We start from the raw sequence: 25,028 nt of genomic DNA, 5'->3' as shown, positions 1-25,028 counted from the left end.
CTGACGTCATCTTGAGGCATGATCACCTGAGTCTGGGGACACTGGCCAGGGCCTGGAGATATATTGGCATGCTACTTGTGGGTCTGGTTGCACCTGAGGACTTTCTGCTGGGTGTGCTAGTGGCCACCATCTGGATGCCTCTTTGCATGGACATTCCTTAGTGTAAGTGCATCTCTTGTGGTCTCTCTGCAAAATGAAATGGCAATGACATCTTGGAACTTCAGCAACACAGAGTCTGGGGAAGCTGAAACAGAGGTTCATCAGATTGCAGCTAGGTTATTATGGTCCTGTCTGAGTCTAGCATGCTGTGGAAAGCCAGAGACTAGGGGAAGTTTCTCAGGGAGAGCTCAATTTGAACAAACTGGGGAAACCCAGGCTCTCTCCAGCTCAGTGAGTCTTGAACTGCCTAGGGAGAGAAAGTCCTGTCTACAATGGGTGCAAAGACTGGAAGAGGATGTAAGAGCATCATGCTGTTAGCTCACACAACCAACTCATCTGGAACAACCCAGAATGCAACCACCATAAAACTTCAGAAAATTCTATCTAATGGTGGAGAAAAAATATTGAGAAAAAAATTTGAAAGCCAATAGAAGCCATCATTTAATTTTCAATTGAGATTTTTCTCCCCTACCACATGTAATTTTTTTTATTTACCAATTTATTGAGGAATGGGATGTCAATATTATATTAAACTATATATATAGTTTTATATATATATATATATATATATATATATATATATATATATATATATATATATATATATATATATATGGCATCCAGATGGTGACCACTAGCACACCAGAAATATGAGATTGTATATACATATATATTTTTCCCCCTAAATCTTTATATATTTTTTTCTCTCACCTATCTGTCTTCATGGATTCTTTCTCACTTCTCCCATACTAAAAGCAAATGTTTATTAATTTTGTTTTCACTTTTACCTCTATATTCTCTCTTTCTCCCTTAAAACACCACATCTTACAATACTTCTGTTCTCTCATTGTCCAATATTAGAAATTGTGAACCCTTTTAGCAAACTTACTATTTATATTGTAGACAATAATTTAATACATCATTTCTGTTTATTGTGACAAAACTGTGGATGCTTTAATAGGAGTATTAGGATTAAAGGTGTATATTATTTGCATTGGGTGCTATTAATATTAGCCTTCCTCTTAAATGTGAGGTATTGGGAGAATTTAGGGTCACTATAAGACCACAGGGTAGAAACTACTGCCTCAGAGTCATACTGCTATGTGGGAAAAAACACAAACAGCATGAAAATCAAGAGATCAAAGTGCCTCAAAAAGCCATCAAGTTCCAACAATGGAATCTATAGATGACAGAGTAGAAGAAATATCAGAAAGGAATTTAGAAGATACATAATTTGGCTAAGCTTTCAAATGAAGGATGATACAGTAGAGGAAATACAGTAAGTAAAATATCATGTCAATAAAGAGGTAAAGATTATAAAAAGAAATCAAACAGAAATCTTCAAATGAAGACAACAATAAACCAAATTAAAATTTTAATGAAAAATATCACTAACAGACTGGATTACTTAGAAGAAAAAGAACCACAGGAAATGAAAATGAAATCAACCACACTAAGAAGATGATAAGAAATTATGAACAGAAATTCTAAGAAATACAAGATAACATGAAAAGACCAAAATAGATGAAGTCTTGAAGATACAAACCAAAGTAATGCATAACCTTTTTGAAAATAATATCAGAAAATTTTCCAAATCTAAAGAATAAAATGGAAAATCAACTACAAGAGCCTTACAAGACCCCAGATGAACAAAATTACAGCAAAACCTCCCCAAGGCACATTATAATAAGAGTGAATAACCAACAGAATAAGAATAGAATTTTAAAGCCTGCAAGAAACAAAGATTACATATAGGGGTAAACCAATTTAGATTTTATCTGTTTTCTCAACCCAAACCCTCAATTGCAGGAGGTCCTTGAATAATATATATCAAGCTCTAAAAGAAAGTGAATTCCAACCAAGATCATTGTATATAGCAAAATTAAGCTTCAGATTTAAAGATGCGGGCTCTGAGAATCTGCCATATTTAGAGAAGGACAGAGATAAAATGCCAAAAGTGTGCAGATGGGAGGAGGCATCAGGAGAGCTTGGTGGCATGCAGCCACCAGAAAGCAGCCTTTTCAGCTGATTCCACCCTTGCTTAAGAGTTTTGACTCAATAAGAAGTGAATTCTGTACAAAATGAGTAAATAAGAGATGAGCAAAGCAGGGGCAGAGAATGGAGCATTAGGGAGAAAAGTGAGAAGCAGAGAGCAAGGGGTGAGGGAGCCTGTCTTTATAGTTTCCCTTTGGATGAAATCTGCTTATAACAGACTCAGCTCAACAGCCTGGTTGGGAAAAGGTTCTGCTCCAATCTCACCCCAATTATTAATTGGAAAGCCCCCTGGAAAAAATTTGCTGTGAAAATATTAGAAAATTTAGGATCAGAAAACCCTAGCAGCACTAGTTCATCCTTTACCCAGGATAATTATACTTCATGATTTAGTGCTTAGTTTAAGTGTCTGCTCACAAAACTATACTGTTTTTCCTTGGAAGATTATAAATTAGGAGGAGTTCTTAGAACTTATATTATCTTTGAGAGCATGAATGATTCCTTCAGTTTAGACTTGCCCATTCATTATTTGAAGAAATAAATTATTTTATTTGAGAGATAAATTATGTCCTCTGGTGATATGTACAATGTGAATATTTTTATAATTGTAGTCTATAACTTAATGCATGAAGCTGTTTTGAGAATGAATTATGCTGAGTAATTTTTGGGATTTAGAATCTCACCTTTATGAAGTCTGTGTTCATGGTCTTTTTAACACCTACCTTTGATTCTATAAAAATCATTGAGATACCGTTATTGCCTAATTCAGTACTCTCAATTATCATTTACCAGTGCTTTTTAGAATTTGGCATTCTATTTTGAAATCTACATTATGCCAAGAACTTTGGAAAATTAATTTACTGCTGATACTTTTATTAACATTTTTTTAATTTCAGTCTGAATAGAAGCTGCCATATTTGGACTGGAGTTACTTAGTCAAATTATAGCTAAATTTAAGATTTTTCTCTGTAGATATGAATGTGAAAAGTACTTGTGTCAATTCAATTTGAAGTGAAAGGAGATATTGGCAACCTGCCTTTGGCTGATCTTTGATCCTTAGTTGTGAGTGGACTGTCTAGTTATTTAGTGCTTGGCCTTCAGCTACTAGACTATTTATGAATTTGAATAAATTGTAAATGCCCTGGGTACAAATTAATAATTTCTTTGATTTTGTAAGGAAATAAAGAATATTGGCAGTCATGTAATTTTTGAAAAGCATTTAGTAATTAAAAAACATTTCTGAATTCTTCATAGAAAACATCCTTTATTTAGTACAATTTTGTGTACTTACTATTAACATCTTTAGGAATATATAATATTTAAACATTGAAAAGAGGCAATACAAAATGGTAGGTAGAATGTGAACTTAGAAATCTGACTGACTGCCTGGGCTCAAATCCTGGCTCTGACATGGCACAGCCATGTAGCCTTGGGCACACTACTCAACATCTCAGGATTTTTCTTTCCTTTTCTGTAAAGATGGCATAGTAAAAATGCCTGCATCAGGATTGCTGTAGGAAAACCTCTTGAAAATGTATAAGAATGTGTAAATCTTTGGACCTTAAGTAATACCCAGGTCATAGAAAGACCATCCTAACTTTTCTTTCTCTTTCTTTCTTTTTCTTTCTTTCTTTCCTTCCTTCCTTCCTTCCTTCCTTCCTTCCTTCCTTCCTTCCTTCCTTCCTTCCTTCCTTCTTTTCCCTTATTACAGGAGGTCCCTCTTATTCAGTTTCCTTTCCATAATTTTAGTTACTAGGTAATCTGCAGTTCTAAGTTGTTGCATGGAAAATTCCATAAATAAAAAATTCATGAGTTTTAAATATGTGCTATTCTGAGTATAGTGATGAAATAATGATCCTTCCCATTGAGGAAGAATCTGCTGGCCACTCTGAAGATGTTCAAGATGCCCTGCTCCACAGGGGAGAGCTCCAGCAGACTGTCGCTGGTGTCCGCATGCACTACACCTATGGGACAGTCTGGGAGCACCTGCAGGTGGCAGCCAATGCCCACGTTGTAGTACAGCCGCTGCAGCTGCTTGATGTAATCACCGGCGCTGCTCTGGATGGCAGCCTCCAGGTGCTGTGAGGCTGCCAGCAGGCTCTCCCAGCGGTGCTCCAGCTTGGCCTCCAGCGTGCTGTTCAGTGAGGTGGTTGCGGTGGGGCCCCCTCGGCCTGTCCAGGGTGCCAGCAGGGCCAGCAGGACTGCCAGGAGCAGAGCCTCCCCTGCTGTCCCGGCCCCGCCATCCTGGCCCGAGGGCCGTGTGTCCATCAAGTGGTCCTTGCACCTGGGAAGCAGGAAGCGAGCAGCTCCAGAGGCCGCCACAGGAGCGCATGGTCTGGTCCCAGAGGAGCGGCAGAGAGAGGAGCCGACGGTGAACAAAGGGGTACCCTGGCGTGGACGCTAAGCTCCCTGGGCTGCAGAGGGACTCCCTGCTGCAGCTGGGACTCTACCAGATGGTGCTGCGCCTCTCTGCACGCTAGTTATGCAGGTTTTAAAGTTACTATCCAAATTTCTCACAGTGTTTTTCAAATGACATTGTTCTTGGTTACAGAAAATTCTTGGCTTGATTCTTGGTATGAAACTGGAAGTGAAAAGCACATCTTCTCTTGGCTTCCTTTTCTTACCTTACACATTAACCCTGAAAGTAAAACCCATCGTGTGGACAACCCTTCAAAGATGCTTTTTATCATTCAAGACCCTGTTTTAGCAGACAGAGAAGGTACTGGAGATCCAGACCTTATTTCTTGTTATTCTGAGGGAAAAAATGGTGCTGAAAATGCCTGATGAAGGGAGGGTCCCTCACTCACAGTCTAGGTCAGAGAAGGAGGTGCACAGTAACAATGACAGATGTTTTGCCCTCTGCATCCTCCAAATGCGTCTCATTTTACATGGTAAAGCTATGTAATGTATCTGCAAGTGTGTGTGTCTGCACCAGATCTGCATGTGTGTATCAGACAGCCAGTATACCCATTTTATTTCATTTTGAACTTTGATAATTAAACTTGATAATTTCAATTTGATGATTAATAATTAGATTATTCTATTTCCATATATTATAACCTATTACAGGGTAAAAGGCTTTGGTTCTTGTCCATGTCTTAAGTAAAATCATGATATTAATTTTCAGACTAAGTTTTTTTTTGTTGTTTTTTTTTTTTTGGTGTTGGAGATTGAACAAAAGGCCTTGTGCATGCAAGGCAAGCACTCTATCAACGAAGCTATATCCCCAGCTAGAGAAAGATTTGTAATGAATATAAAATATCTCCCATCAGAGAAGTGGACATACATGTTTTTTTTTTCTCCAAGTGGGGTAATTTCAGTTGGAGAATAAAAGCTGAATATTGTTTCATACATACCTATCTTCCTCTTAACATTTTTAACTAAAAACATTTATGGAAGTAGGATTTATGTTCAGGATATATCTCTTTAGTCTCATGGTTTGTGGCTCTATTATCTTTGAAGCTGTTCTCTTAGAAGTTTCTGCTGATATTGAGCATTCTTTTTTTTTATTGGTTGTTCAAAACATTACAAAGCTCTTGACATATCATATTTCATACATTTGATTCAGGTGGGTTTTGAACTCCCAATTTTACCCCAAATACAGATTGCAGAATCACGTCAGTTACACATCTACATTTTTACATAATGCCCTATTAGTAACTGTTGTATTCTGCTACCTTTCCTATCCTCTAATATCTCCCCTCCCCTCCCCTCCCATCTTCTCTCTCTACCCCATCTACTGTAATTCATTTCTCTCCTTGTTTATTTTCCCATTCCCCTCACAACCTCTTATATGTAATTTTGTATAACAATGAGGATCTCCCTCCATTACCATGCAATTTCCCTTTTCTCTCCCTTTCCCTCCCACCTCATGTATCTGTTTAATGTTAATCTTTTCTTCCTGCTCTTCCTCCCTGCTTTGTTCTTAGTTGCTCTCATTATATCAAAGAAGACATTTGGTATTTGTTTTTTAGGGATTGGCTAGCTTCACTAAGCATAATCTGCTCTAGTGCCATCCATTTCCCTGCAAATTCCATGATTTTGTCATTTTTAGTGCTGTATAATACTCCATTGTGTATAAATGCCACATTTTTTTTATCCATTCATCTATTGAAGGGCATCTGGGTTGGTTCCACAGTCTAGCGATTGTGAATTGTGCTGCTATGAACATCGATGTAGCAGGATCCCTGTAGTAAGCTCTTTTAAGGTCTTCAGGGAATAGTCCGACAAGGGCAATAGCTGGGTCAAATGGTGGTTCCATTCCCAGCTTTCCCTGGAATCTCCATACTGCTTTCCAAATTGGCCGCACCAGTTTGCATTCCTACCAACAATGTACAAGAGTACCCTTTTCCCCACATCCTCTCCAGCACTTGTTGTTGTTTGACTTCATAATGGCTCCCAATCTTACTGGAGTGAGATGGTATCTAAGGGTGGTTTTGATTTGCATTTCTCTGACTGCTAGTGATGGTGAGCATTTTTTCATGTACTTGTTGATTGATTGTCTGTCCTCCTCTGAGAAGTGTCTGTTCAGGTCCTTGGCCCATTTGTTGATTGGGTTATTTGTTTTCTTATTGTTTAATTTTTTGAGTTCTTTGTATACTCTGGATATTAGGGCTCTATCTGAAGTGTGAGGAGTAAAAATTTGTTCCCATGATGTAGGCTCCCTATTTACCTCTCTTATTGTTTCTCTTGCTGAGAAAAAACTTTTCAGGTTAAGTAGGTCCCATTTGTTGATTCTTGTTATTAACTTTTGTGCTATGGGTGTCCTATTAAGGAATTTGGAGCCCGACCCCACAATATGTAGATCGGAGCCAACATTTTCTTCTATCAGACGTAGAGTCTCTGATTTGATATCTAACTCCTTGATCCACTTTGAGTTAACTTTTGTGCATGGCGAGAGGAGGGGATTCAGTTTCATTTTGTTGCATATGGATTTCCAGTTTTCCCAACACCATTTGTTGAAGATGCTATCCTTCCTCCATTGCATGCTTTTAGCTCCTTTATCAAATATAAGATAGCTGTAGCTTTGTGGATTAGTCTCTGTGTCCTCTATTCTGTACCATTGGTCCACCTGCCTGTTTTGGTACCAGTACCATGCTGTTTTTGTTACTATTGCTCTGTAATATAGTTTTAAATCCGGTATCGCTATACCACCTGATTCACACTTCCTGCTTAGAATTGCTTTTGCTATTCTTGGTCTTTTATTTTTCCATATGAATTTCATGATTGCTTTATCTATTTCTACAAGAAATGCCATTGGGATTTTGATTGACATTGCATTAAACCTATAGAGAACTTTTGGTAATATCGCCATTTTGATGATGTTAGTTCTGCCTATCCATGAACAGGGTATATTTTTCCATCTTCTAATATCTTCTTCTACTTCTCTCTTTAGGGTTTTGTAGTTTTCATTGTATAAGTCCTTCACCTCTTTTGTTAGGTTGATTCCCAAGTATTTTATTTTTTTTTTGAGGATATTGTGAATGGAGTGTTTTTCCTCATTTCCGTTTCAGAAGTTTTGTCGCTGATATACAGAAATGCCTTTGATTTATGCTTCTTGATTTTATATCCTGCCACTTTGCTGAATTCATTTATTAGTTCTAGTAGTTTTTTTGTAGACCCTTTTGGGTCTTCTAGGTATAGAATCATGTCATCTGCAAATAGTGATAATTTAAGTTCTTCCTTTCCTATTTTTATGCCTTTAATTTCTTTCGTCTGTCTAATTGCTCTGGCCAGTGTTTCGAGAACTATATTGAATAGAAGTGGTGATAGAGGGCATCCCTGTCTTGTTCCAGATTTTAGGGGGAATGCCTTCAATTTTTCTCCATTGAGAATGATGCTAGCCTGAGGCTTAGCATAGATAGCTTTTACTATGTCGAGGTAAGTTCCTGTTATTCCTAGTTTATCTAATGTTTTGAACATAAAGGGATGCTGTACTTTGTCGAATGCTTTTTCTGCGTCTATTGAGATGATCATATGGTTCTTATCTTTAAGTCTATTGATGTGGTGAATAACATTTATTGATTTCCGTATATTGAACCAGCCTTGCATCCCAGGGATGAATCCTACTTGATCATGGTGCACAATTTTTTTGATGTGCCTTTGTATCCGATTCGCCAGAATTTTATTGAGGATTTTTGCATATAGGTTCATCAGAGATATTGGTCTGTAGTTTTCTTTCTTTGAGGTGTCTTTGTCTGGTTTCGGAATCAGGGTGATGTTGGCCTCATAGAATGAATTTGGCAGAGCTCCCTCTTTTTCTATTTCCTGTAATAGCTTGAAAAGTATTGGTATTAATTCTTCCTTAAAGGTTTTGTAAAACTCCGCTGTATACCCATCCGGTCCTGGGCTCTTCTTGGTTGGAAGTCTTTTGATTGCTTCTTCTATTTCATCTATTGATATTGGTCTGTTTAAGTTGTGAGTATCCTCCTAACTCAGTCTGGGCAAATCATATGACTTAAGGAATTTACCGATGTCTTCACTATCTTCTATTTTATTGGAATATAGGTTTTCAAAATAATTTCTAATTGTCTTCTGTATTTCTGTAGCGTCTGTTGTGATATTGCCTTTTTCATCCTGTATGTTAGTAATTTGAGTTCTCTCTCTTCTTCTCTTCATTAGCATGGCTAAGGGTCTGTAGATCTTATTTATTTTTTCAAAGAACCAACTTTTAGTTTTGTTAATTTTTTCAATAGTTTCTTTTGTTTCAATTTCGTTGATTTCCGCTCTGATTTTAATTATTTCTTGCCTTCTGCTACATTTGCTGTTGTTTTGCTCTTCCTTTTCTAGGGCTTTGAGATGAAGTGTGAGCTCATTTATTTGTTGGTTTTTCCTTTTTTTGAGGAATGACCTCCAGGCGATGAATTTCCCTCATAAAACTGCTTTCATTGTGTCCCATAGATTCAAATATGTTGTGTCTGTATTTTCATTTATCTCTAAGAATTTTTTTATTTCCTCCTTTATGTCTTCTGTAACCCATTGATCATTCAGTAACATATTGTTCATTTTCCATGTGATGTAGGATTTTTCCTTCCTTCTTTTATCATTGATTTCCAGTTTCATTCCATTATGATCAGATAAAATGCATGGGATTATCTCCACCCGTGTATATTTACTGAGGGTTGCCCTATGGCATAATATATGGTCTATTCTTGAAAAGGATCCATGTGCTACTGAGAAAAAAGTATATCCACTTGATGATGATTGATATATTCTGTATATGTCAGTTAAGTCTAGGTTGTTGATTGTGATATTGAGTTCTATAGTTTCTTTATTCAACTTTTGTTTGGAGGATCTGTCAAATGGTGAGAGAGGTGTGTTGAAGTCACCCATAATTATTGTGTTGTGGTCTATTTGATTCTTGAACTTGAGGAGAATTTGTTTTATGAACGTCGCAGCACCATTATTTGGTGCATAAATATTGATAATTGTTATGTCTTGTTGGTGAATGGTTCCTTTTAACAGTATACAACGTCCTTCCTTATCCCTTTTGATTAACTTAGTCTTGAAGTCGATTTTATTTGATATGAGGATGGCCACCCCTGCTTGCTTATGAGGACCGTGTGCGTGGTATATTTTTTTCCCAACCTTTCACCTTCAGCCTGTGTATGTCTTTTCCAATCAGATGTGTCTCCTGGAGGCAGCATATTGTTGGATTTGGTTTTTTAATCCATGTTACCAGCCTATGTAGCTTTATTGGAGAGTTTAAGCCATTAACGTTTAGAGTTACTATTGATATATGGTTTGTACTTCCAGCCATGTTTGATTATTTATCTTCTTTTTTTTATTTATTTAATTTAGTTTGTTTCTCCATGGTTAGCTTTCCCCCCGCCCTCTGTTTTTATAGAGGCACTTCCCACTGATGGTTTTGGTTATTGTTTTTCATTTCTTCCTCGTGTAGTGTTTTGCTCAAGATGCTTTGCAATGCTGGTTTTCTGGCTGCAAATTCTTTTAGCTTTTGTTTATCCTGAAAGATTTTTATTTCGTTGTCGTACCTGAAGCTTAATTTTGCTGGATACAGAATTCTTGGTTGGCATCCATTGTCTTTCAGTGTTTGAAATACGTTGTTCCAGGATCTTCTCGCTTTCAGCATCTGTGATGAAAAATCCGTTGTTAACCTTATTGGTTTACCCCTGAATGTAATCTGCCTCCTTTCTCTTGTAGCTTTTAATATTTTCTCTTTGTTCTGTATATTGGATATCTTCATAACAATGTGTCTTGGCGTTGGTCTACTGTGATTTTGTGTGCTCGGTGTCCTGTATGCATCTAAAATTTGTATATCCGTTCCCTTTTTTATTTCTGGAAAGTTTTCTGTAATTATTTCATTCAGCAGGCTACTCATTCCCTTGGTTTGAATCTCTGTACCTTCTTCTATCCCGATGACTCGTAGGTTTGGTTTTTTTATGTTATCCCATATCTCTTGGATGATTCTCTCGTGATTTTTAACCAGCCTTTCTGAGTTGGCTAGGCTCTTTTCAAGATGATATATTTTGTCTTCATTATCTGCCATTCTGGCTTCTACTTGCTCCACTCTGTTCGTGATACTCTCAATTGAGTTTTTAATTTGGTTTATCATTTCCTTCATTTCTAGAATTATTGTTTGTTTGTTTGTTTTTTATAATCTCTATCTCCTGATAAAGATGCTTAACTTCTTCTTTTATCTGTTTATGTAATTGATTTTCAAAGTGTTCTTTCACTGTTTGGATTTGCTCTCTCATATCCTCTGTAAGGTTCCATTCCATCTGTCTAAGGTGTTCCTTGAGTTCTTTATATGACCATTTTTCTGCTGACTCTAGGTCCTCCTGAATATTTAGGCTGTCCTTCATTGTTTGTACTCCTTTTCTTCCTTGCTTTTTTATGCTGCTCATGTTACTTCTTGTTCTGCTTGACTGCTGAGTTACTGTTTACTCTTATAAATTTATTTGATGCTTGGGAGGAAAGATATTAGAAGGGAAGGGAAGAAGTCACTAAAGAGAATGAGAGTAGGCATGTAGAATTCAAGGAAGGGGGAATAAGAAAATTGAAAAGAAATGAAAAGACAAAAGAAACAAAAACAAAACACACACCAAAAAGTTAGAAAATAAAGAAAGAAAAGAAAAGAAAAAAATTTTTTTACAAAAATAATAATAAAAATAATGAAAATTAAAATTAAAAAAATTATAATAATATAAAAAATTTCTTTTAAAAAATTAGAAACATTAAAAAAAGTTAAAGAACAACAACAATAAAAAAATGAAAATGAAAGAAAAAGAAAAAAATGATAATAATAATAATAATAAATGCAGTCATAGAGTTCGATTAATTTCTCTTCCAGTAGGTGGAGCTGTGCCCACTGGGTCAAGCTTCTCCTCTCACTAAGTGGGAACCAATCACTGTGTAGCAGCTCTTCCTCACAGACTGGGCGGGTCTCCAATCCTGAGTGCCTAGGGCCTTCTCTTGTGTTTCCTCAAGCCAGGCCGCGCTCACCTGTGACGCTCACCACAATACTGGCTACACGCCATGTCTGCTGCTCCTGGGAGCCCTGTTGCGCTGGTTTCAATGCAGTTATCTCCTCTGCCCGTGACGTCAGTTCTCTGCCAAGGTGGTATCACATGTAAATGGTGACCGTTCGTTCCCTTTGCCGGGTGACCAGTGCAACGGGTGGGTCCTGACTGTCTCTCCCAATCCCCGTTTCAATCCTGTGGCCACTGCCTATGAAGGCTCGGTTGGTTTTTACCTCTGAAAGTTCCTAAGGGCCAACCAGTTATTTCAGCGGGATTGTTAGTGCTGAGTCACGAGAAGCAGGCGAACCGGAGCTTGGATGCAGCCGATCCGGGCTCGGTGTGTGTGTTCTGAGGGGCCCAGACTGTACACCCCAGATCCACGTCAGCTCAGCATTGCCTAGTGATCCTGAGCAAACAGCATTTATACAGTTTACAGCTCCCTATGCCCGCGCAGTTGAAGAGGTCAGAGACTTGATCTCTCCCCGCCCGCTGCCATGTTAGATCTCCTCAATGATATTCATGTTGCCCTTACAGCTTCCTGGCATAAGCAAGTTCTTGGGATTATACAAACTGCTGCTTCTGTTTCCAGTCCAGATTTCTAGAAATTAAACCCTGCCACCGTCGCCTCTTCCCCGGGGCCAAGCTCAGGGGCGCCGCGCTCGTCCGCGACCGTAGCTGCGCCAAAGAACAGGTGCCCAGACCCCAGGGCCCAAGCGGCTGCCGCCGCGGCTCTCAGGCTCCCTCTCTGAAGCACGGGTCCCCTCGCAGGGGCATGCAGAACGACCCCAGAGCAGGCTCTGCCCAAGGGTGCAGCGGCGAACAGGCGACCCAGGCGCTCAAGGCTGTGGTCCAGCCTTTGGAGGACAGGGCTCGGCACGCAGCCCAGCTCCAACCTCTAGGTGCAGCTGCTGGACAATGTAGCCATAGCCATCAAGACAGCTGGCAGAAAGCAAATGGCGGCTCCCGCGGAGTGGATTTTCGGCCCAGAAACCGCAGCCCAGCCAACGATCCCAATCCACAAACTCTCCCTGTATAAAAAATATTCAAAAAAAAAAAAAAAAGGCAGGGCACACTGAGCTTTCTTTGCCTAGGGTACTTACAATCAACTGCTGATTACACATTCACCTTTTCTGCCCGGAGCGAAGCGAAAGAGGAATCAGATGGGAGCAAAGCGCCCGCGGCTCTGGGCTGCAAAGCGTCCGGGAGCCAAGCGTCTCTTTTTTGATCTCTTTGTTCTTCCTGCTGCTTGGCAAAGTGGTCCGCTACAGATTAATGGTGAAAGGGGTTCTTACACGCTGTGCGAAATCTCGATTAAAGCCGCTGCTCTGAGCACCACGCTCAGCACTTCAGCAACCCCCGTGCACAGCGGCCATCTTCTCCAAATATTTATCCAATGCTGAACACTTAATGGAGTCTCAATAAATAGTTGTTGAACATGAAAGAATGAATACAAGGCAGACACCCAGGTGCTGTTTTTCTTTCTCTAACAATCAGAGCACTCAACCTCTGAAGAGTAGTCTTCTTCGACCACTCACTGGAGAAGCAAAGCAGTCCATGGGGAGCTGTGTCGAGCATTCTTATACTACCACAAAGGATATGTTGAAGAGAGAGAGACCATTTAGATCATATGTCTAGAGGTTGCACATGTGAGTGTAGGGTAACCAGATCAGTTTAGTTTGCCCTAGATTGTCCCTGTTTCAGTAGTTAATGTTTTTTTTAATCCCTGGGAAAATCAAGGTGGTTGGCCACCCTTCTTGTTTACTGCTCCTGGGGTTATATAACTTGCCCTATTGCATTTGTCTTTTCTTTACTACTGTCAAAGTTTCTACATTTCCAAGGAACTATGGAAAGTTCAATGCTAAGCGAGGCTGAAATATTTTGTGAACAGAACTGAATTTATTTCCAAAGTATTTTCCTCAGTAATGTATCATTGTTCCTACAGCAGAACTTACTATAGATTCCACTTATACAGCATTATTAAAATTATAAGATGACAGATTGTTGGGGGTTAGTGAGGTAGGGGAGGGCCAAAGGTGAGTGGATTAGAGAAGGACATTCCAATGGAGCCCTGTGGCCATGGAAATACTCTGCCTTGACTGTTTCACAGCAGCTTTCTGGTGAGGTGTCCAGTTGCTATTTTGTAGGCTGTTATCATTTCAGGAAATTGGTAAAGGGGATACATCATCTGTGAATTATTATTTCTTTTAAAAAAAACCTGTGAATCTGTAGTTATCTCAAGAGCTTAGATACAGGGAATGTGAAGAGAAATGTGAAACCTGCTAACAATATTAGAAAAGGTTTTATTTCCAGGTTGGATCAGTTGCTTAGTGGCAAAATAGCTTGCCTAACATGTGTGGGGCATTGGGTTTGATCCTTAGCACCACATACATAAACATGCAGATAAAATAAAGGCATTCTGTCCATCTACAACTACCAAAAAAAAAAAATAAGGAAAATGTTTCATTCCCAAAGTCTGGATGGTTCAGAAGGAAACTCCTCTAGAAACACTTGGTAGCTGTTCCTGGACAGGCAGTGTATTAAGAGCTTTGAGACCATAGATACTCATTGTGGTGACAGCACAGATACTGCTTAATTTTTGTTTGATGCTGTACACACCGTGTTCAGCATATTAGTATTATTTCAAAATGTAGAGGCTTCTGAGTATTTCTTAGAAATGTGATATGCTTTCTCAGTGCCCCAAAGAGCAGTGAAGTGAAAAGGAAGCTGTGGTCAGTACAGTCTGGTGGTGCAGAGCCTAGGCTCAGACACCACACCAGGGTTCATGTCTTAGCTCTACTTCCTCTGGGTAGTATAATCTTTGGCAAATCATTTATTGTTTTTGGCATTCGCTCTTAAATGTAGCATGAGATCAGAGAAGTCAGTTGTATCTCTATCATAAGAGTGATGTGAAGAATAATTGAGACAATGAATGCATTCTATGAGTGCTCTGCAGATGCCAACTGTTCTTCAGTTATTATTGGAAGCAGGTGTAGTAGTGGTGCAGGAAAACCAAGAGATATATTTCTTCTTTCCTTTCAACAACTGTGATTTGTAGAAAGTCTCTTAGCCTTCCATAACTTTGTTTTCTTCTGTGGAATCTCATCATGTCTTAGTACATGACAGGTCAACAAGTTTCTTGGTTCCAAATGCCTAGATTGTGAGGTGAACTTTCTAGAGGCAATAAAGCCATGACTGAAAGCAAAGGCTAGAGTCTCACAGGCTTCAATTTGTAGCTTGCCTCTGCGTCAGTTCCAAGGCACATGTATCTCACTGCTGATCCACATCTTTTCCCTCTGCTTTTCTATAAGACTGCATTGTTTTTCCAGAACAGCACTATAACCAACCCACCCCAGGTGCAAATCAAAATTATTACTACTGTTCTAATACCTCTAATATTATTACTCATTCTCTACTCAAACTAGTGCCCAATAGGCAAATTTACCAGTGCCACTACCCTCTTCCTGTCTTGTGTTTTTCCAGTTAAATTGTTTTGGGCCTGCATTTATTAATTCTACATATTGGCTTTGCTTCTTTTTCAGCTTTATGGTTAGAGTTGGGTAAGTGGAAGAGACCATAGAGCCTGCAAATCCTATCTGTTTGCTGTTTGGTTCTTTGTGGAACATATTTGCTGACCTTCATCTAAGAAAGTTATGACAGACACATCCTTCAGTTTCCTGGCTTTCCTTCCACCTGAGGATTCTGTGGCCTGTGTTTCCCTCCTCCATTTTCTGGCTGAGTTGTTTTAAGTTGTTTCTAGGTGTGTTAACACTTCTGAATTATACAGCATGTGGACAGGCCAGGTGGAGCAGAGCAGAAGGAGGGCAAGGCAGGATTATCCACAGCCATGCGTCCACTGCTTTCCTGGTCCTGGGATACCTATTTTTAGCATTTTATTACATAAAAAATAAACTCATATTTTGTAACACTTTTAGAATCATTGGTTGTTGTTGCCTGTGACTGGATGAAACACAACCATAATATATAGTCTTATTAGTAAAATTGTGAAAAAATTGTTTGACTTCTCTACTCTTCATATTTTCTGTTTCTCATTTTAATAATAATGATGATTAAAATAGGTAATCAATATAAAGCTTTGTCTCAGTTTTTTGTAGTAAGCAAGTAATTGGAAGTTATTATTTTATTTCCTAATAAATCTATACATTATTCTAAATTTCTTTGAGTCTATGTGTATGTGGGCATATATTCACCAAATCAAGTACCTTTATTTAGAAATGTTTTGACAACCAGAACATGTATTTTAGTTGCAAACAAAAAATATTTCCACTGTAGATGTAGTTAATGTGATCATCTCTGTGGAAATAAATGTTTTGTATTTGAGTTGAGCTACAAATATGGTTGCTGAATGTTTTTAAAAATATATGCATCCATTGTTTAGAATACTGTCTCAAGGAAACATCCAATGTCATTTATGCTATTAGGTAATGTTTACAGTTTATAACAGAAAACAATATCAAAAATTTTTCTGTTAAAAAATGAATGATAATAATAATAAAAACATTGATGGATACTAATTTGGGCAGAATCTGAGATCTAAACATAACATTGTTTTAGATATTCATTCCATGGTACTTAATCCATAAAACTTGTTAATAGCAATGCCATGTAACTATGGCTGTTTCAAAGTACAAAATTCAAGAGATGTGTTCCTTTGCATTCCTTTGATAAAGAATTCATAATTACTGCTTTTGACTGGGAGGACTTTAATACAAAAGTAGCCATATATTTTTCCTTAATTATCTCACATCAGGGATTTGAAAAATTTTATAATCATTTTAATACAAGTATATCTAAAGTGTTAGCTGTAAAGAATTTCTTTCATAATATTCAAATGATATGTTTATAGCCAACCCCAACTATTCAAATAATTTATTGCTATATGAGATATTCAAATAATTTACTGCTGCATTAAACCACCTCACCTCATGCAAACATGAGGTGTCCACTAAAATGACTTAGTTTTCTAACCAAGTCACCTATCTGGGATTCCAGATTAGCCAATGAACCTTAATTATAATGTCATATTTAATGCAGGCTATCTCGAGCCTTATAATAGTCAGAAAACAGAGACAGGTATGTGGGTTCTTGGAAATATCAATGTTATAATTTAGATATTAGTTTTCCCCCAGAAGCTCATGTATGAGACAATGCAAAAAGGTTTAGATGTGAAATGAAAAGTTTATGAGAGTCTTACCTATTCAGTGAATTAATCTTCTGATAAGAATTGAGTGCTAAGTAACTAGAGGCAAGTACAGAATAGCAAAAGGAGAAGTGTCCATGGTGTCAGGCCTTTGGGGTTTATATTTTCTCTGTAGTGAGCAAAGCACTCTCTGTTTTCTGGCAACATCTTTTCAGCTTCTTTTTTCCACCACACTCTCCTGCCATGGTGTTTTTTCTCATTCCAGACCCTGAGGAATGAAGTTAGCCATGTCTGCACTAAGACCTCTGAAACTTTGAGCCCCCAAATAAACTCTTCATCCTCTATAATTTTTCTTGTACTTAATTTTGGTTACAGCCATATAAAAGCTAAATAAAACAGTAAGATGCTTCCATATTTGGGTACCTAATTTTAGACTAATAGGTAAACTATGCAAGGCCTTACAAAGTTCAAATCAAATGCTGACTCTGCACCAGAATTTCAAAATGCTTTTGAAAAGTTAAAACAGCCTCATGACAGGACCTGCCATATGCTAATCTGGCACATATAAAGTGTTAAGGCTATATACATATGAGAAACAATGTATAGTCCTTGAAGATCTCATACAAACATTAGAGATCATTAACCTATGTGTCAGAAGACCTTGACCATACAGTGAAGAAGGGTCTTCCTTCATTTGTGGTATAATTGTAACTTTTTTAATACCACAAAATATTGAGAAACCCACTCTCAATTACATCTTTTGGGTAAAATACATCTCAACAGAGTACAGCAGAAATTATAAAATTTTAAAAATCACATAGGAGGAAATATTCAAATGACACATAAATTTATGAACATGAGTACAAAGCAATACTATTTGAGGAGCTAAAATTTAAGCCAACAGAGACTATTGTACACTTACCAGAAAAAAAGAAGAAGAAAACACACAGAAAAGACTAATTGTAACAAACATGTTAAATAATTGGAATTGTCTAGCCTGCTCTGGCAAGGTAAAAGTTAATGGCACTTTAGAAAATGGGGTGGTAAACTGTCTACTAAGGCATATTCTATGAGCCATTAATTCTAATACCACACAGAACTAAAGTGGAAAAAGCATTCTATGGAAATGCTCTAACTGACCCCCACCACTGTTGCCTTTACCACTGGGAACTATTCTGCCAGCTTCCACCACACTCTTCTGTCCAGGATTCTTCAACCTGGACACTGAGACCCAGTTTTCAAACAAGTCTAAACACCACTTTAACACAATGTCAGAGAAAGTCAACAGGTAGTGCTCTTTTAATGCCAAGGACCTGAAAGATAAGAAATGAAGAATAATGTAAGCAGGAAAGACCAAAATAAAGAATGAGAAGGGGAATGAGGAGAAAAAAATTATCTGATGAGGATGTAGAAGGAAATAAGTAGGATACAGAAGATGAGAAAGAAGGTAAAGTGAAGCCCAGTTGGCAGAAATCAGAAACTGTGGTGACAGCAGTAGAACCCTTCCAGTGGGTTTGGGAAGGGCTTCCTCTTGTGTAGTGAGGGTGAAAAAAAAAAACTAGTGTGTGAACATTTTACCTGCTTTTAGCTTGGAGAGCTGCCCCAGAGATGCCACTTTTTAAAATTCAGGCTTTTGATTTCCACCTATCTAGATGCTGACCTGCTTACTCTACCATTGTTACAACAGCTGACCTGTTCCATTTGAGCTTTACCCTGGTTTCCAATTTCCCTTCTTCTCTTCCTTGCTCTTTTTCTGCATCCTACCACTTATTCTCTGATATCCTCTCTTAGCAGGCCCCAGCATTATGTCCTGCCTCAGCCCCCTCCTTCTACTTATCAGGATTTACCTCAATTCCCCCTTTTTGTATTGAGTAAAGAAGGAGTAACTCTTTTTTATTATTTGCTTTTTTGAAAGAAATAAATAGCCCTATATAGAAAACAAAAAGAGTAATTACCATTGGGGATTATGGAGGTGTATTAAGAGAAAGAGAGCATGAAGTGATTTTCAGGACATAATTAATGTTCAATTTCTTGACATAGGAAATAATACATGGTTTGTTTACTTTGTGATAATTCCAGGATCTCTATCATTTTGATGTTTGCCTATTCTTACTGTGCTGAAGAAGATCAGATTTATTATGTAAAATGTTGTAGGGGAGAGTAAAATGATGGATTTAAAGTAACTCTAGGAGACATATTATAGCAATAGATATGATAATTTTGTTGATTTTTATGCTGGTTTCATGGGTTTGTACATATACAATATAAAAATATACACATAAGATATATACAGAAAAAAATTTAAAAAAAAATAAGATATATACAGGTAAATGTGTGCTAATTAAACCTCCATAAGGCTGTAAAACATGGGATGCATCTAAATTCAAGATTTTAAAAAAACATAAATTAGTAAGCCATAAAATGACTAGGAATTTGTTAGTAAATTATCCATGTCAATAGTTGGAAAAGTACATTTTATAAAAATAAGAGGAAAGAAAATCTAAACGATAGAGCAAAATTAAAAGCTAATGAGAGAAGAACGTCAATGTTGGTGCTTTTAAAAAGCAAATAAGCAGGGCTGAGGCTGGGGCTCAGTAGAAGCACACTTGGAGGGCATGTGTGAGGTACTGGGTTCAATTCACAGCACCACATAAAAATAAATATAATAAAGCTCTGTCAACAGCTAAAATTTTTTTTACAAAGCAAATAAGCCACAGCAGTGGTGAAAACTTTTAATTCCAGTGACTCAGAAGTCTGAGGCAGGAGGATCATGATTTCAAAACCAGTCTCAGAAACTTAGTGAGGCACTTAGAAAATCAGCAAGATCCCTTCTCTAAATAAAATACAAAAAAGTGCTGGGGATGTGACTCAATGTTTAAGTGTAGACCTCATAATGAAATAAATAAGTGGAGAACTCCAGAGAAAACCCTTTCTTGCTATTTAGGCAGTGGTACCTCATAGATGTTATGGTGTATGGAAGAAGAAAAATGGCATTCATTCCAAAAAAAGATGTTGGGGTATTGAGACATCTGTGTGATAATATAATGCTATTGTGCCCTTCACTCATACCACATAACACCTTATTTTCACACACTAAATATTGAATATAAGAATTAATAATAAATATTATTAAAAAGAAAATAAAACATAAAGAATTCATAAGTTAACATAAATAAGAGGGACATACAATGTATATTTTGTGCACACCTGAAATATCCTGTACTCTGAAAGCAATAGCAAGAGCACCACAATTCTAAAGTAAAACCACACAACTGAGTAAAACCCCATCTCAAAACAAAATTTTATTTATTTATTTTTTATTGGTTGTTCAAAACATTACAAAGCTCATGATATATCATCTTTCATACATTTGACTCAATTGGGTTGTGAACTCCCATTTTTACCCCAAATACAAATTGTATAATCACATCAGTTACACACTCACATTTTTACATAATGGCATATTAGTGACTGTTGTATTCTGCTACCTTTCCTATCCCCTGCTATCCCCCCTCCCCTCCCCTCCCGTCTTCCCTCTACCTCATCTGCTGTTGTTCAATTCTCTCCCTTGTTTCCCCACTTTCCCCTCACAACCTCTTATATGTAATTTTGTGTAACATTGAGGGTATCCTATCATTTCCATATGCTTTCCCTTCTCTCTCCCTTTCTCCCCCCCCCCCCGCTGTCTTTGTTTAATGTTAATCTTTTCCTCATGCTCTTCCTCCCTGTTCTGTTCTTAGTTGCTCTCTTTATATCAAAGAAGACATTGGCATTTGTTTTTTAAGGATTGGCTGGCTTCGCTTAGCATAATCTGCTCTAATGCCATCCATTTCCCTGCAAAACAAACTTTTTTTTTCAGAGTAGAAATTAGAAGTTTATTAAAGGACAGCAGAAAAGACTTCTCCTGGAGGAAGAAGGGGACCCAAGAAGTGGAATCCGTGGAAGGGATGTTGTCTCCCCTTTTTATAGTTCTTTCAGTGATGGAATGTAGGTGGGAAGGCCCAAGGGGTGGGACACAGGTGGGCCAAAGAAGTAATCTGGTCAGGAAGGACTTCTGAGTCAGCACCTTTTTGCTGGGGGCTGTTCATTAACATTTCTTTGAGGTGGACTTTGGCCTAGGGCCTTTTAGGGACTTCATTAACATTCCATGAGTTGTCCTGCGTTTCCCCGGAATCATTGCCAGCATGGCCTCCATTTTAGATTTCACTCGGCATTAGACCCGATTTATCTAACTACACTGACTACCTAACTTTAAATCTGGCTTCATTCCCCCCTCTAATTTGGGAACTCCTTACTGCTGTAAGGAAGGGGGGCGAAGAAGATCTTTCTGGCTTCTTCAGGCTGAAAAGGGACGATGTGGGGCAGTTTGGAGTCCCCCTTTAAAAATCGGGTCTATCGAGTGGTCCATGATAGAAGTCTGATTGAGAAGTAATAGTCTGGAGGGCCATTTGAGTGATGGATGGTCTATAAGAGAAACAAGAATTCATTAGTACTGGAACCATATTGATGCAGCAATAAATGCCATAGCACAGGAATATGCCAATGAGTATGATGGCAAAGACAAAGACTAACAATGTTTTCCACCAGGAAGTACCAAGAACCAGGAGCTAAGATATTGTTTCCATGACAAAGTTGCTGAGGACATGGCTTCTATCTGAGCATGTAAATCTTTAAGGATATTTGTCACATTGCGAGAAATGTCAGGGATGTAAACACAACATTTAACTTTTAGGGTTACAGATGTCCTTTTCCTTAAGATACAGTTTAATAATTTAATGTCATCTGGTCTTGTAAAATCCTTTTACTAGTATGACCTCTGTGTCTAATAGAGAAATCTTTCATTCTGTTACTTAGGGCTGGATAACCATACTAGCAAACCCTAAGCCTACCTATGTAGGTTAGAAATAAAGGCCTTAAACTAAAAACTACTCTGGCAGTTCCTTTTGATAGTTATCAGGCATTCCTGTCTGAGAATCTCTTTTGTAGCCTCCAGTTTACTTATTTTTGGAAGTTACATTTAACTATTATTATTTAAAATGTCCAGGAACAGCTGTGCTTTGGCTTTGACTGTCTTTGCTAAGTGTTTAAGATGAAGCAAGTCAAACTGACTTTTGTTTTTATCTATTGTTAACAGTCAGCTGAGCTTCCCTGGGAGTCCTCGGGGAACTTCACAGCAGCTTCTCAGTTCTGCTAGTGCCATTGCGCTAGGATGGGTCCAGGCCTTGCTTGACCATGTGGCTTCCCTTGGAAGCATCAGGGATGTCTCCCTTTTCTGATGACCCTCCTCTTCACAGCAAATGCACTGATTGGTTTTCTGTCCTCCACTGGTCTCATTAATCTCCCTGATCGGGAGGTTATGTGGCCTAGAGTTGCAAAGCTCTTTGGAGAAGTCCCCTATTCCCTGATTCAGACTGACTTAGAGGGCAAGAGCCAAATATTGGTTTTCTTGGCCCTTTTAATTTAACTTTAATTTTAAAACTTAATCTTAAACATCCAGCAAATAAGTTTCAACAGCCTTATACTAAGAGTACTGGGCTTTAATGTCTATCTCTCTCTCCTGTAGGTGATAACTCCTTATCTTAAATTAACCCAGGTTGTGTGTTCTTAAAGCAGTACCTCTGCAAAACATTAACAGCCAATCTTAAATCATTTATAAGAAAACTACAAAATAAAATTATCAAGAGTAAAAACATATTTAGTTCATGTAATAGCTACCTTGAATTTTGGTAGAGTTATACATTATAATCCCTTGTTTGAGATCCTGGTAATCGTGACAAAAATCAACTTTTGGACACAACTTTAAATGTACTGAAATCTGGCCTACTTCTTCCATAGTCACTTTCACATGTAGTGAGATGGGACAGAGCCTTATCTCAAGTAAGGCAGGGCTCTTCATAAATCTTAAGTACTGTAGTTCTGAAACTGATCTTTGCTTTTTAAACATCATTTTACAAAGCCTACATAAATTGTTGCTCAAGTTCACATGAATATTAGCTAACACAATATAATATCACACCTAAAACATGAATTAAAGAAAAGCTGAAAGCTTTTAACCTTTTGAAGAAAAGTAGTAATGTACTTTTGTGTTTTGCAATAAAACCTTCACACAGATTAGGCTCTCATTAACTTAAAAATACATTTAAATTGTATCTCAGTGTAAAAAGTAACATAGAACTTTACATATCTTATGGATAACAATTCCAGTTATAGAACACAAATGATATAAATAAATCAACATGTTTTTCTTTTTAAATCTAAAATTACCATACAATTTTAGAACACCAGCTTGATATAATGCTCTAAAGCTTCTACCTTACAGACTTGTATACCTGGAAGATATGGACACATTAACACCACAATTACATTGATGTTTTTATATTAACCAAGTTTAGCTTTTAAAGAAATAACATAGCACAATTCTCTAAAACAACAGCACTTGTTTGACCAGCTGTTTAATTTCTTTAAGATTACTTGCTCAAAAACTTACACTTATAAGCAACTTACACAGACCTTTTTTATATCATTTACTTAAACCCTCTTAATCATATAGACTCTTATCCAGAAACACATTTTCCCTCTATTAAATCCATATCTAGAACCTTCTAGTTTCTCTTTTTTATCTGTTAACCTCCTTCTGTTCACATTTTGAAACAATACTTGTAAATTTTTGAATTTAAGCAGATTTAACATTTTATTAGGGCCTTTTTGAACATCTAGAAAAACTTATAAGCTTAATTTTAAAGACATCTTTACTTTCATCTGTTTACCCAATTTAAATTGAACCATTTGAATCACGTGAATCAAAGATATTTGGATCCATTTTTTAATTTTTATGAGCGCTCCTCATCTGTCAATTGTCATATCACTGCATGATATATGGACATACACACATACAGACACACCGACATACAACATGTAACACAAGTGTAACACAACACAATAGTAAAGGCCTTGTAGCTTTCTCAGGTGAAATCTCATTGCAGTGTTTAAAAAAAACTCCAGTTGATCAAAAATAGAACTTATCAGAAAAACATTAACTTGTCTGTAGGATCAAAATCATGAGCTCAAAAAAAAAAAAAAATACAGAATCTAAGAAAAAAAAGTCCTAGAAAAAATTGACCAGCCAGTAATTAGTAAATGCCATACAATGTACTCTTTGGTTTAATCTAGTTTGAGTTCCCATAAAAAGACACTTTTACTCTTTTTTTCCTTGGGCCTCAGATCTGTCTCCTACTGAGTGCTCCAGACTTCTATTTGCATATCAACTTAAGTCCTGGCTGAGGTCTGGAAGGAACTGGGAAAACTGGAATTCTGAGCAGAAACCTCATGCCTAAGGCATTTTAACCATAAGTCACAATTTTCAGGTTTGGATGTTGAAAATTATGATACAAGTTTAAGATACAATTTATAAAATTTCATACCTTTACATTTTCCTACACTAGAAAAACTTGCTCACACAAAACTGAAAATAGGATCTCTACCATCAGAAGAAATTTCTTTAGGATCATTAAGTCACTTCCTTTGTTCTGAAGTTTCTAAAGTAGTATTAAGTTACATTAAATCACCTGAAAAAATCTTAAAAGAGAACCACACACTACCATGTATATCCAAAATTAAGCTTTAAAAATTTAAGACTGTTGCTATTCAATGTTATTTCAATAAGCCAGACCAACGTTCCAATTCAACATTTTTTCCTAAATCTTACACACTGAGGGGAACAGATACCATATCATAATTTACTATCCTTGCCCAAGTTAATGCACTGGTACACCTAGTGAAATCTTCTCAGGCTACCCAGTTCAAAATAAAACTAAATGATTGGGAGTTACTTGCCAACTTGGAAGTAGAATTCTTTTAATTTTTTTTTATCCTAAGTATTTAAGTTCTCTGGCATGAATTATCTGAAATCACAAACTAAACAATTACCTAACCCCAACTTTTAACTGCAAGATTATGCAATGCTTCAAACTCATTTAGGTACCAGATTGTTACAATAAAAAAATCATCTTTTAGATACACATTCAGCCAAGATCATCCCCAAGAAATGATCTATAATAACCTTTAAAATAGAGAGACCAGATAAGAGAAAAATCTCTCCAGGTTTTTAACTTCCATTTAATTATGACTCCTATCAGTGGAACCATAGATTTCCCCATGAGTGGACCAGATGTTTTCACAGAGGGGCAACTATAGGTGTAAAATCAAGGTCTCAGTGTGACTGACTTTACTGCATTCAG

General features: G+C 37.4%; 1 pseudogene; it reads right to left on the bottom strand.

Annotated features, from left to right (window-relative positions):
• Positions 1 to 3,152: 3,152 nt before the first annotated feature.
• On the bottom strand, positions 3,153 to 4,419 carry LOC114082417 (fibroblast growth factor 4 pseudogene; annotated as a pseudogene).
• Between the last annotated feature and the right edge of the window lie 20,609 nt (positions 4,420 to 25,028).

This window comes from Marmota flaviventris, chromosome 15, assembly GCF_047511675.1.
Source record: "Marmota flaviventris isolate mMarFla1 chromosome 15, mMarFla1.hap1, whole genome shotgun sequence".
In the NCBI taxonomy this organism is placed as follows: domain Eukaryota; kingdom Metazoa; phylum Chordata; class Mammalia; order Rodentia; family Sciuridae; genus Marmota; species Marmota flaviventris.
This window is presented reverse-complemented; position numbering and strand designations above follow the sequence as displayed.